Source organism: Aulonocara sp. 'chitande type north' Nkhata Bay, linkage group LG3, assembly GCF_057382095.1.
Source record: "Aulonocara sp. 'chitande type north' Nkhata Bay isolate Kocher_YH1m ecotype deep benthic linkage group LG3, A_spYH_male_GT1.1, whole genome shotgun sequence".
Taxonomy (NCBI): Eukaryota; Metazoa; Chordata; class Actinopteri; order Cichliformes; family Cichlidae; genus Aulonocara; species Aulonocara sp. 'chitande type north' Nkhata Bay.
This window is the reverse complement of record NC_141346.1, coordinates 3,975,243-3,988,808: the sequence shown is the minus strand read 5'-3', so window position 1 is coordinate 3,988,808 and position 13,566 is coordinate 3,975,243. Positions and strand designations below refer to the sequence as shown.

The window sequence follows — 13,566 nt, the reverse complement described above, 5'->3', positions numbered from 1 at the left end:
GCATTCAGAGTTAGTCCACGTTCTCACCTCCATCTTCAACCTTTCCTCAGCCAGAGTGTTGTGTCTGTGCTTCCACAGGCCCCGCTGGTTTACAAACTTGTTCCTGTTAACGGAAACAAGACGAACAGCTTTTACTTGCTAGCAAGGGAGGACCGCTCGGTGTGTCAGGAAAGCACTGACTCCACCCACAGACGACCTTTTACTGAACACAGTTACAGTACACACAAGCACCACCCATTGTAACCCCCCTATGGTCAACAAACATAAGGCCCTATGTGTGTGTGTGTGTTTGGGGTGCGTTTGTGTGACCTCCTGCCCACAAAGGATGATAAAGCAGGAAGCTTACTAAGCAGCAAACAGAGCCCTCACATAGATGTGCCTATAACAAAACACTGCAGCCTCCCCACCAACAAACTGGCTGGAGAGGTGGTCAGAGACAAAGGAACGTCTTTGATCAGGCTGCTTGAACCAAGACTTACAAACTTAAGTAACACAATGACAACATTTAACAATTTGACTCCAACACAGAGCACTATCCCCACATGCTTCAAGACCACAACCATCATGCCCCTCCCCAAGAAAAGCCCAGCCACTAAACGCCTGCAGAGAAGATGATCAGGACCCCGCTGCCCTCTGCATCCACCATCGCAGAGTCCAGAGGAGAGCTGCCTCCATCCTCAAAGACCCCACATCCCCCCAACACGGACTGTTCACACTTCTACCCTCAGAACGAAGGTTCAGAAGTTCAAAATCCAGAACATCCAGACTCAACAACTCCTTCTTCCCACTGCTGTCAGACTCTTGGACAGCTGACCTGTTTTAACAGTAATGTTTGCACATCAGGTCATCTTTCATATCAAGCTCACAGCTCCTTTGCACATACATCTACCTCACACTTACATTTAGTCTCCACTCATTTATTCATAGTATTTGTATCTTATCTTGTTCTATTTGTATTTATTAGCCTGCATCTGTGTGTGGACAGCACAGAGATCCACATCTGAAACCATCAACAGTCACATGTAGATCTGCTTCATCTTCAGCTCTGTGTTTCGTTTTTGTCTGATCTTCTCTGAAGCTTCCTGACAGTCAGCAGCTTTGACCTTTGACCCACATGAAGCTAACATGTGACACAGAGTCAGGACGCTCCGTGGAGATCCATCAGCACAGCAGAAACACGCTCGGGGTCATCATCTTTAGAAACTTCCTGTGGATCCTACAGTCTAAGATCCAGAGCTGTCACTAGGATGGTTCAGTCATTTCTCATCAGCTACAATTAGAACTCAGAGCTGAGCAAATATAATCAATCACATGCTGTAGAAACATAGAAGTTTCTATCCTTCAGAAAACATCTGACAAAAAGATCTAAAAGTGTGTGAAGAGCAACACTTGTTGTTCTCTAAATGTTTGGCCACAGCTGTAGAAAACACTGTGAGTGTTGGTCAGTAATTACATTTAATTTAATTCCTCTTTGTGCAGTTACAGGTGAACACTGTCCAATCTTCTATCTAAATGACTGCTTTGTCTTTAAAAAGGTGAAGAGCCTGAGGCCGGTGACCTTTCCCCGAGTACATCCTCACAGCGGCTCACAGGACCAGGCCTCACTCCTGTCCTGCCAGAGGAGAAGCTTCAGAGTGTCCGTGCAGTTCAACCACACCTGTCATATTCAGTACGGCGTTCATGCAGGTTGCTACCCGACAGTTACAGCATGTAGTAATACAGTCCCACTGCCTGTTCAGCATATGCAAACATATTCATGTTCAAGCATGTGATGACAAAGGCCTCCCACTGTGGGCATTTCATCATGTTTAGGAGCCTCATCCAGCCACACATCTGATCAGTGGAGTATTAGTAACACAGAAAACTAAAGAGGACACATGTTACTTTCATCTTTATTTGTTTTATACATCTGTCATTGTTAGACATGAGGTTCACTGAAATCATTAGTTTTGTCAGATTTCTCTCCCTCTTCCATGTGACTGTGTCAGCTCGTCAGCATCTGTTTGGGACGAGAATGCACCAGGAAGTAATGAAAAGTACCATTAAAAGCAGGAGAGGTTCTTATATTACAGAAGAAGAGATTATTTAAAAAACTATCTCAATGCCATCAATGATTTATGGCACTGAGATAGTCCCGTTCTACCTTTAAATACTCGAGAAACAACAAGTAGGCCTGCAGTGCGAGAGCGAAGAGACCTGAACACTGAACAGAATCAGAATACTTTATTAATCCCTTGACTACGTCATGATCCACCTGATCGCTCCGTACAGACAGAGGCTGAAGCTCTCCAAACCTGTCATGAAGACTAAAAAACTGTGGAGCAACAAGTTGCTGGAGGACCTTGGCACATGTTTACAGATGAGGATGAGTTCATGGACGCTGTCACCTCCTATATCCACTTCTGCGAGGACAGCATCGTGCCATCACGCACCAGGGTGAGTTATAACAGTGACAAACCCTGGTTTACTCTTAAACTCAAACAGCTGTGGCTGGAAAAGAGACAGGGACAGAGAGGCCAAGTACAGGTTCAGTAAAGAAGTGGACATTGCTAAACACCAGCACTCTGACAAGATGCAGCAGCAGATCTCAGAGAACGACTCTGCCGACAACTTCTTCTTGGCCAACACCGTCAACGACTTTTACTGCCCTTTTTATGAGCCATCAAGCAGCCTTCATACCTCCACCAGCCCCAACAATAGAGACACTTTGGACACTAATTTTTGATTAAAGTGTTGTCTTGCAGTATGTTTCGCACTAAGTACCACAGCAATTCCCTAATGTTGTAAATCCGCTCAATGTTTGGCAATAAAACCCTTTTCTGATTCTGATCTCGAAGGAAATTATGTAACAGCTGTTGACAGAGGAAGATCAAAGCTTCTTTAAACTGCGTGAACCTCAAAAAGCTAGCAGAGGGTCTGCTCTTCATCCACCAGCTCCTCTTCACCATGTTTTACCACCAGAGGAATTTGGGTTTTTATTTTTTCCTTTCTGTGGAACTCGTCAGACGTCCTGTAGGAGCAGACAGAGGAGCATCAGATGTATCCAGTCTGGTCTCATATTGACACACATGTAACATCACATGGTCCAGTTTCACAAAGAGAAGTGAAAAATCAGCTGCATGGGAGATGTTTGGTAAATTTCATGTTTTTTAGGGTGCTGAATCCAAAAGTTATGTCAATTTCTCTCCATCATGTACAGTGTTTTTGCAAAACATGAGGAGTTTCCATCAAAAAAAGTACAGCAACGATAAAATAAAGGACCCATATTTTATTACAATTAAGTATGTATCATTGTTCTGCGATTCCTCAACTCCTGCTATGAACAAAATAAACCTGTTGAGACATGATCATTGCTCATCTGATCATCCTTACACTTTCTATTTTTATGTCTCTTGAGTCTCTATCTTAGAAATACTTGAATTAATGTAAGAAATCATTATTGGATATGGTTTTCTGACTCAAATATAGAACAGCAGATTTCAGCTTGAAAAAACTTTATTACACTAAAAACATGAGTTTTGCCAGACAACCTGATGAGATGGCATTTTTAAATACTTTTTCCCAGTTTCAGTGAGAAAAAATCTATAAGAAACAGTAAATCAGTCCAGCAGTACTGGAGGAGGTCCAGAGGTGCACAAGGAGGCCACCTTAAAGATCTGACACATTTAAATCAGGTCTGGTTTTATTTCCATCATCCTTTAAGGAAGGTTTGGATTTGTTATGTCACTGTGATATTCACATCATGTCAGTCACCTCCACACTGAACACTTCACACCAGCTTTAACAACAGACAAAGAACAAGAGGAACAGAGAGAAGGAGGGAGGAAGAGGACATGATTCAGAGGAAGGACAAAGGAGAAGGGAAGGGACAAAATGCATAGAATTAAGGCCGCAGTTAGCCTGCGACTTTTGCATCCCCCAATTTTGGGGCAGGAATTGGCCGGGGTTTAGTAGTCTGTTGGGGCATTACGTGGGGATGCGTGTACTGCCCCAGGGGTGGAGAGTGGGTCATGCCATTCAAGGCAGCATTTTTGCAGAAGAAAGCTCTCTGTGGGGAGCCATTGCTCCCCACTCCTAACTTTTCACTCCCATTTGTCCTGCAGACTTCGAGGGCTAGGGGCCGTTTCGTCCCAGCCAGTGCTCTATATTAGCCTTTCTCTCACATATGTAGCATGAGAGAAGGTATAACACTGTAGAAAAGGAGTGCCTGGCTATTCAGTGGGTGGTGCCGGGGAGACAGGTAAGGCCACAGGTGGAGGCATTTAGACTTCTCACAGTCTCTTCTTTTTATAGTGAAGCAAGAGAATATACAGTGGGGCAAAAAAGGTTCTGTGTTATTGTTTGCCATCAGTCTGACTGTGGCATATTCAGTGTTGTGTTATCAGGGGTTCTTCCAAAAGTGCAGTATTCATTCCTTGGTCCGTGTTGAGGATGAGGTGAAGAAGCTTCTGTGATGAAACGTCTTCAAGAAACTCAAAGAAGTCCAGACGCTTTTCTCTCCAAGCTCCTCAGACTACTGACGCTTGTTTCTCTCTTTGTAAAATGAAATTTAAAGTGAATTTTGAATCAAATGTTTCTCTTCTTTCTCCCTCAGAGTGCAGACATGTCTGCTGCCAGCAATCTGCGATCTGAAGATCAGTTTCTGTGCTCCATCTGTCTGGATGTGTTCACTGATCCAGTCACTACACCATGTGGACACAACTTCTGCAAAACCTGCATCAGTCAGCACTGGGACATGAATCAGAGCTGTCAGTGTCCCATGTGTAAAGAGACTTTCTACACTCGACCTCAGCTGAGGGTCAACACCTTCATCTCTGAGATGGTGGCTCAGTTCAGACGTGAAGCTCAGCAGAAAGCCAGCAGCAGCAGCTCAGAGCAACAAGCTGCCAAACCAGGAGAAGTTCCCTGTGGACTTTTTGGTCGACTCCTTTGCTGTCTTTTACTTACTTACTTAATTAATTAAGAACTAATTTGTGCTGTATGTGTGTTTGTGTGTGTGTGTGTGTGTGTGTGTGTGTGTGTGTGTGTGTGTGTGTGTGCGTGTATGTGTGTGCGTGTGTGTGTGTGTGTGTGTGTGTGTGTGTGTGTGTGTGTGTGTGTGTGCTGTCATTCACTTGCAGGTGTTTGTACCATTAAGCTGTAATAACAAGAACAATAAATAAGAGATTAGGAACAATATTGAATCTATATATATATAATATAATAAATAATATATATAATTATATATATTATATATAACAATAAAAAATGCTATGATTCACATAAATAAAAATAAAATGTATGATGGATGAAACCTTATCAAGGCTCTCAGCGCCTCCTTTGTTCTTGTTGTAGTCCTGGATCATCAGAGGCTTCCTGTCCTCTGTGGTGCTGACAGCGGCGTCTTTGTGTAGGACGACAAGATGTCAGGATGACATTTCTATTCTTCTTGGGAACTTATGACACAAGAGTGTGTGTGTCAGTGAAAGCACATTTGGATGAGAGTCCTTCCTCTGGTTGATACCAGCTGAGGGGGAAGTTCAGGCTTGTTCTTCCTCACTGTCCCTACCATGGTGAGCTTTCTTTTCAGCAGCTCCTGACCACCTGTCTCCTGAAGCACCGTGCACTTGTGGATTACCAGCTTCTGCAGTCTTTTCCTCAACACTAACCCTCATATAGTGTGAATGATGTTGTGAAGCTGGTTAGGGTTTAGAATGTACGTGGTTAATGATGTGCTTTTGAACACACCATGTGTGAAATAGTCCCATGTGACCCCGTGGGGAGCTGTTTATCTTGTGCCTTGTTTCTCTCCTGTTCCCACCTGTGTTTTTCCCTCTGAAGAACTGGTAACCAGTGTGAAACGTCAGGGATGCTCGATCAGACCAGTGAGAGCAAACAAACCCAGCCCTCCCAGCTTATGGTTTAATCTTTATTGGGGGAGAAAACTTTTTAAGCCCTAATTTTGACAGGGAGTAGAGTCTTTGAAGCCTTTTCTGGATCCTCAGAGGGGATGAAGGAGGCAGAGGAGGAAGCAGAGATCGGTCTGTGTTTCATTGTAAGATAGAGACCTGGACCATTCTGGGAATGACAGCCGACTTTGGCCCATCGGTGGAGGATCTCATGAAGAGAGAGGGCAGGGAGAAGGACAGTGTTTCATCGATAACAGCTCCAACACCTACAGTGTATATAATATATACATCAAAGTATATTTGCTATACTTAATGTATATAACATCATGTTCTTCTGTCCCCTTCACAGTGCAGGAGCGTGTCAGGATAGAGTTCACTGCGTGTTGTATTTGTATAACTGTGCATGTGACAAATAAAGAAACTTGACTCTAATCAGCACAAACGAGGCTCTGACACATGGATTGTTTTTATAGTTTATTTAAAAGGATTAACCCCAAAATGTGAAAACAAGACCATCAACAGGCAAGACAGAGCTGACAATGTTACTGATGTCTGTCTGTAAATAAAGGGTGAGTGGAAACTAAAACTGGGGTTGGGAAACTTGCTGTGATCACTAACAGCTGCACGAGTTCTGGAGTCACCAATAAAACAAAAAGTATAAAAAAGGTTTAGCAAGCTCAGCATTACATAGATAAGGGATTAGGTGGGGATACTTTCAATGCAAACCCAGGATGAGAGCACGAGGTGAGGCAGAGGAGGAGCAGGGAAGTGATGAAGGAGGACCAAAAGGATTCTTCTGTATCTTTGGGTTTGCAGCAATAAGCAGGTGGATTTTTAATGTTTCTAACTGTTTGCACAGTTTCCGTGCTGTTATTCTTTAGCTTTGGGGCCGTTTTATAATAGTTTTGTCTGAGGTGTTTAAGCTTCTATTTGTTCATCCACAATATTGTTTAGCTGATTCTATACGAGCTCGTTCCAGTTCTTTCAGTCAGTCTGTTGCTTCTCTCCCGATCATTTTCCCTGTTCCTCATAAATCCCAAGGGTGGGGCCCGTGGGTCCATGTTAGAGTCTGGACACATTTCCACCCTGAAAAGAAGAAATGACATTCAGTTACCTTTGTGTGCAGCAGAAATGCCTCCTGGGTGCACTGGAGATAGAAAAGCACATTCCTCACTTATTTTAAAGCTAATGCATTCAACAGCATTTCTATAAAATCAGACCTGATTTTTATTCCATCATATTAAGCCCATCTCTCAGCATAAACATTACTGTCATGGGTTACTTTGATAACTCCAAACTACAGGAGGTCAGAGGTCGTTAGAAGCTCCCTGGCTGTGCAGAGGCAGGAGGCGAGCTGTAGGAAACCCTTTGACGGCTGATGAGGAATTGTAAATGCTTTTTGTTGGAAGACGGCAGCTCGTGAAAGGCAGATGTGCAATGCTTTTGTGCTGTGTGAACGACCATCGTTGAACATCTATAATCCAGTTTTAAGATCCCTTTTTGTCAGGTGTGACTGCACTTAAAGAGGCCTGGAGGCCTTTTCAGAGGCGTCTCTCTTCGTGCATGAGAGACAAAGGTGCCACCCTGTCTGCTGGCTTTGTTATCTTCACACCTCGGCTCATATGATTAGGTAGAGGATGATTAGGGGTCCATGACCCTCTTGGGGACTCTCCCATATGGCTAAATGTGGGACTCTCCATCAGCAGCTCCTTACACTATGCTGAGCTGGATGACTGAGAACCGACATACTTCCAGGTGAATGTAACGCTACGGAGAAACTACAGCGAGAGTAAACCTGCTAACTTTGGTGTTTTTTCAAGTATCGGGTAATTTTATATGTGACTTTTTCTATCAGGTGAACAAAGTGTGCATGCATATTCACGCTAAAGTTAAATGCAGAGAAAGCGCAGAGTCTCTGCTTTCAGAAACAATTGTATTAGGTTCAATTGAGCGAACGGTTCAAACGTTACAGTGATTTAAAAACGTTGCAGAAACCTGTTGGATTGTGAGTTTCAGGCATTAAATGCTATTCTACATCCGGACACTAGAGGGCGCAGAGCGCGATGGTGGTACCGAGCAGTGTTTTGGGGCGCAGAAGAAGAATTTCACAGAAAGAACTTCCTGTTGTGAAGCTAACCCCAGCACAGCATGTGTGTCGTTTGTGTTCACGGTTTACAGAAGATTATTGTGTTTTCGTCTACTTGTTACCCAGGCTGACAGCAGCTTCACTGCCTCAGGTTAGTAAACATTACAATGAATGTGCACGGCGCACCTCACAGTACAGGCTGTTGTTCGGTCATTCGCACATCAGGATGCGGGTCATTGTGTGTACACTGTGGCTTTAGGCTGCAGGTTGATGGATGCTAATGCTAGCGACTTGGCTAATGCAGAATACAGTGGAGCCCCGACTTACGAAAAGTTCAAGTTACGAAGGCACTGAACGGCAATACTTCTGCCCGTGTTACGGCAAAATGCCCGCGTAACGAAATCCGCTGGCTCTGATTGGCTGAGCCTTCAAATCAAATTCAAATTTTATTTGTCACGTACACAGTCATACACAGTACGATATGTAGTGAAATGCTTGGACAACTGCTCGTGACCTAAAGAAAACAAAAAGGAAAAGGCTATGAATAAGATAGGAAATAAATATGAAAAATTAAAAAGGGTAAATTTAACTAGGAAGGAATAAAATATAAATTAAGGTTAAAAATGAAATAACTGTACAACACACTGGGAAAGAATAAGATAAAATATATAAATTAAATTGAAAATAAAATAACTGTACAACAAAATACACAATACACAATATAGAACTATATAAGAATGTATGGACAAAATACACAAGAAGTATAAATAAATATATACACAATAACAGCAGTAGTGATTTAAGTGATGAAGTGAAAACAAAGTCCAGAATGTCCAGTGTGTGTGTAAGAACCATATGTGTGGGTCAGTACTGTGGTGTGATTGTGATTGAGAGACCGTATCGCCTGCGGGAAGAAGCTCCTCCTCAGTCTCTCTGTGTTGGTCTTCAGGGAGCGGAATCGCTTTCCTGACCTCAACAGAGAGAACAGTCTGTTGTTGGGATGGCTGAGGTCCTTCACCATCTTCCTGGCCTTGGTCCAGCACCGCCTGCTGTAGATTGAGTGCAGGTCAGGGAGCTCGGAGCGGATGGTGCGCTCAGCTGATCGCACAACCCTCTGTAGAGCTCGTCTGTCCTGCATGGTGCTGTTCCCGAACCAGGTTAAGATGTTTCGGGAACAGCTCAATGCCCACAATGCCTTCCGAATCATGTGACAACCCCTTGGCTTCCGTACTTGCACTTCGACCATAGGAACAATTATAAAACAAAAATAAGTCATGAAAGCAGGTAAACCTTCAAAGGGCACCACCATCATGTCCAAAAGGAGGACCCCCATACACGACGAGATGGAAAGGCTTCTCCTTGTTTGGATTAAAGACAAGGGAGAGACTGGCAATACCCTCACAGAGACTGTCATTTGCGAGAAGGCGTCCTCAATTTATAATGATTTAGTAAGTAAGGCAGCTTCCAATGAGCAGCCAACGGCATCGACGTCCTCGCAGGAGGCACCCCTAACCTCCCCAGAGTTCAGGGCATCGCATGGGTGGTTTTATCGGTTCAAGAAGAGGACTGGCAACCACTCCGTTGTGCGTCACGGCGAGGCAGCAAGTTCTGATCACACGGCTGCCGAAGAATTTGTTAAAAAATTTGAGGAACTTATAAATCAAGAAGGCTACATCCCCCAGCAGGTATTCAACTGTGACGAGACTGGCCTCTTCTGGAAAAAGATGCCGTGGCGTACGTACATCACCGCGGAGGAAATAAAGATGCCAGGCCACAAGCCCATGAAGGCCCGTCTCACCCTCGCCCTGTGTGCTAATGCCAGTGGGACTGTAAGGTCAAGCCACTCCTAGTGTACCACTCAGAAAATCCGCGTGCCTTCAAGAAACACAAAAACTTTAAAGGAGAGGCTCGAGGTTATGTGGAGGTCCAACCCCAAGGCCTGGGTGACCCGACAGTTCTTTGTCGAATGGGTCAACTTGGTTTTTGGCCCTGCTGTCAAGAAGTTCCTCGAGGAGAACGAGCTCCCCATGAAGTGCCCTCTGATCATCGATAACGCCCCCGCCCACCCCTCTGGCCTCGAGGACGATATCCTGGAGGAGTTCTCGTTCATCAAGGTTCTCTTCCTCCCTCCCAACACGACCCCTCTCCTCCAGCCCATGGACCAGCAAGTGACCTCTAATTTAAAGAGACTGTACACGAAACACATGTTCAAACGGTGTTCGGACATAACAGAGAGTACGCAGCTCAGCCTCAGGGAGTTTTGGAAAAATCATTTCGACATCGTTGCATGCCTCAAGTTGATTTCTTTGGCATGGCGGGAGGTGAGTCGTCGAACGCTAAATTCTGCTTGGAGGAAGCTGTGGCCTGATGCTGTTGCCCCTCGAGATTTTGAAGGCTTTGAGGGGGAACCTCAACCTGAAGTCAAGGTTGAGGAGATCGTAAATCTTGGCACTGCCCTGGGACTGCAGGATATAAACGACCTTGTGCATGAACATCGAGAGGAGCTGTCAACGGCAGAGCTGCAAGAGTTGGAGGCGATGCTGCACTCATCAGTACGGCAACAATTCAGCGAGGAGGAGGCCGTCATACCATCGGCCGATATCAAGGACAATCACCCTGAAAAGAACTTTACCGCTCGTGCTATAGAGCATTTTGGTGACGTCTGCCTCTCCCACTTCAGATCCATTTTGAAAAGTAGACAGAGACAGACGTCGTTGGATAGATTTTTCACAAAGAGGCCAGCAACAAGTCAACCTTCAGGTGAAAGTGTGCCTTAGAGGGCGAAAAGCGATGAAAGTAGCAGTAGTGATTAGTTCAAAAACATAAAAATGCACAAAAAATGTAAAAAATAAATGATAAAATAGATTTTTTTTTTAAATTATCTAAGTTTAAAAAAGTTTTAGTTTTAATGTTTAGAACGTCATGTACGTGCAGCATATGTATGCATGCATACAGCTGACACATATATACACTTATTCCTCTAATTTTGAGTTATTGGTAATGTTTTTACCCAAATGCGATACTTCTTAAAATACAAGCAGACATTACAAAGAAAGCTGAAGTGTTACTAATTGTGTAAAAATGTCTGAATTGTTTTTTGTTGCCTTTCTTTTTTACTTGTAGTGTTTTAGATGTCAGGGCTGTTGGTGGATTAAAACTTTTTGTTAATAAAAATAATGTTCTCTCTGGTCTTTAATGTGCACTTCAGTGTCTGTTGCACTACCTCCTGATGTTTAAAGCCTGATTAATCTTTGAATTAAAAAATCAACAACTTTACACCTTAATGTTATGCCAGTTTCCCCCGTGGTGGTGCTGTATGTATGCATGCATACGTATGCTTTCTTCAGCCTCCACCACCTCCGCCACCAAGAACTTCGTCTCCAGCCAGCATCTTCTCACTCAAAAGGCGCGATGGCTGCTTCGATTTACGAAAAACCGTCGGGAACAGATTAATTTCGTAAGTCGGGGTTCCACTGCAGTGTGTTGCTGTGACATTTGTGAGGTTCCCTCAGACACACTCCGCCAGTCTTGTTGCTGTTAACAACAAAATATTAAAAAATCCACCATCTGTTCCACCGTCACCAGTTAATCTGGAACACCGGGTGATTTAACGTTACTCCGTGTTCATACTTGGAAGTATTAGCATGTTATTGACTTGGATACTATATTGTTTTAAGCCTTTGTGAATGTTTGTTCATTTTAAAGTGAAAACGCCATCTGCTTTTGGCACAAAACTATCGAATTTGCAGCTTCGGTTAAGTGGGATGGTTTGTCAGACATCACTGTAACATCATCCTACAGTAGGACCGTTTGTCAAACAGTGGTTACATGATGTCTGGAGACTTTCTGGTTCAGTTTTGTTTGTTTAGCAACTTCTGCTCATTTACGTAACTGCTGTTTTAGTCATGGCTTGTTTTCTTTGCGTTTGCTGGTTGTAGAAATGGTTTCTATGAAGCGTTTCTTTTAGCTGAACGAACTGCTCGTGTGCGTGCATGTTTTATACATGTGCTAAAGTTAAATGTCTTTGTGCAGAACATTGTGTGCTTTGGAGAAACAGCAGAGGATCAACAAAGGTTCAGTTTTAAAGTAGGTACTGCTCTGTGTCCAGTGTAGCGACATAGCTAGCTTTGCATCATACCGAGACACGCTACTGGTGCTATAAAGTGATGTGCAGAGTTTGTCTCTCTCTTTGTATTTGCAGTCCAAACAACATGGAGAAAAACATTGTGTACTGCCTGCTGTGCAACAAGCCCCAGCTGTTCATTTGGAATCACCTGAGTGGAGTGTGCCTGAAACACGGCACAGCACAGGAGAGGGAGCAAGAAGCTTCCAGAGCTAAAGCCTCCCAGAAGCTGTTTTCCAGGGAAGGTCGACTCTGGAGCTTCTCGGAGCTGCAGGAGTTTTGCAAGGACGCAACATCTTGCACCAAACTCTGCAGTCGTCTTCAGAGTCGTGGCTTTATCATCACAGACACTCCCCAAACCTGCCCAACACAGAGGTCTGATGAGCTTGTTGCCACTCTGGCCAGTCCAGCTGTGGCTCCGGTTGACTCGATCCATCCCTGATGGAGTCTCCCATAAATCCTTTGGCTGGACATTTGACTTGTCTTTATTTTTCCTTTGTTTGATGCTTTGCTTGGCTTTTGTTGTGTCTGACCTTTTCTGATTAAAAGGAAATTGAGCTCACAGTACACCATGTTGCCTCAGCTGATGCAGTCCTCTTTGCAATAATGTTTATTTCCAAAGGAATTTCTAGAAATTCAGAACAGTAAAATTCACAGAATGAATTAGAAGATAACTCTGATGTAGTTAAACTAAAATCCTCTGTGGGGGTTAGTATATAAACTCTTAACACCTAGTTAGCATGAATAAGTGTTGAATGATCAACTCCAGACAGATTTGGTATTCAACACTAAGTCAGAGTTAACGTTCCAACTCTCCAATAAGAGTTAAATTAACTTATAAAGAGACTTTAAAAGAGCTGAAATCAAATCTGACAGTCTTCATTTGGACATGTTGGATTTGCTGTGTGGTAAGGCACCTGGGCCAGATGGCTTTCTGACTTTACAAAACCTTCCCAGAAGAAAGAATAATTCCACTTTTTAACATGTATGTAGAGGCATATCACACGGAGGCTCTCCACCCACTGTGAGACAGGCAGTGAGTACTGAGAAACCTGCTAAACCTGCAGAACACTCATCATTTAGAGTCTGACGGGGGTTGACACTAAAATACTTTAAATGTTTAGCATGAAGATCAGAGCCTTGGATCCCACATTTGATTCACTTTGTACCAAAGCATCAAGGGTTTCACAATATAAGAAGGGTTCTCATATAATTCATGAGAGATGTGATGCTAACGATGCAGCTTTATTATCACTGGACGCTCGTCAGGCCTCGGACAGAATAGACTGGTCAGATTTATTTAACCTTCTCCCAAGATATGGATTTGGAAATCATTTTCTCAGATGGGTTCAACTTTTGTAACAAACAATAGTTTCTAAACCTGTCACATTGGAGCGTTCCACTCATCAGGGGTGCCCGTTATCTCCAATGCTATTCATTCTGACTATGGAACCTCTGGTGATGACACT

General features: G+C 43.6%; 1 long non-coding RNA gene across 1 annotated transcript; it reads left to right on the top strand.

Moving 5' to 3' along the window:
- Positions 1 to 7,967: 7,967 nt before the first annotated feature.
- On the top strand, positions 7,968 to 12,662 carry LOC147333569 (uncharacterized). The gene is made up of 3 exons (XR_015128379.1): positions 7,968 to 8,125; positions 12,007 to 12,060; positions 12,176 to 12,662. It is a non-coding gene; the product is annotated as an uncharacterized LOC147333569 (long non-coding RNA).
- The last annotated feature ends 904 nt before the right edge of the window (positions 12,663 to 13,566 follow it).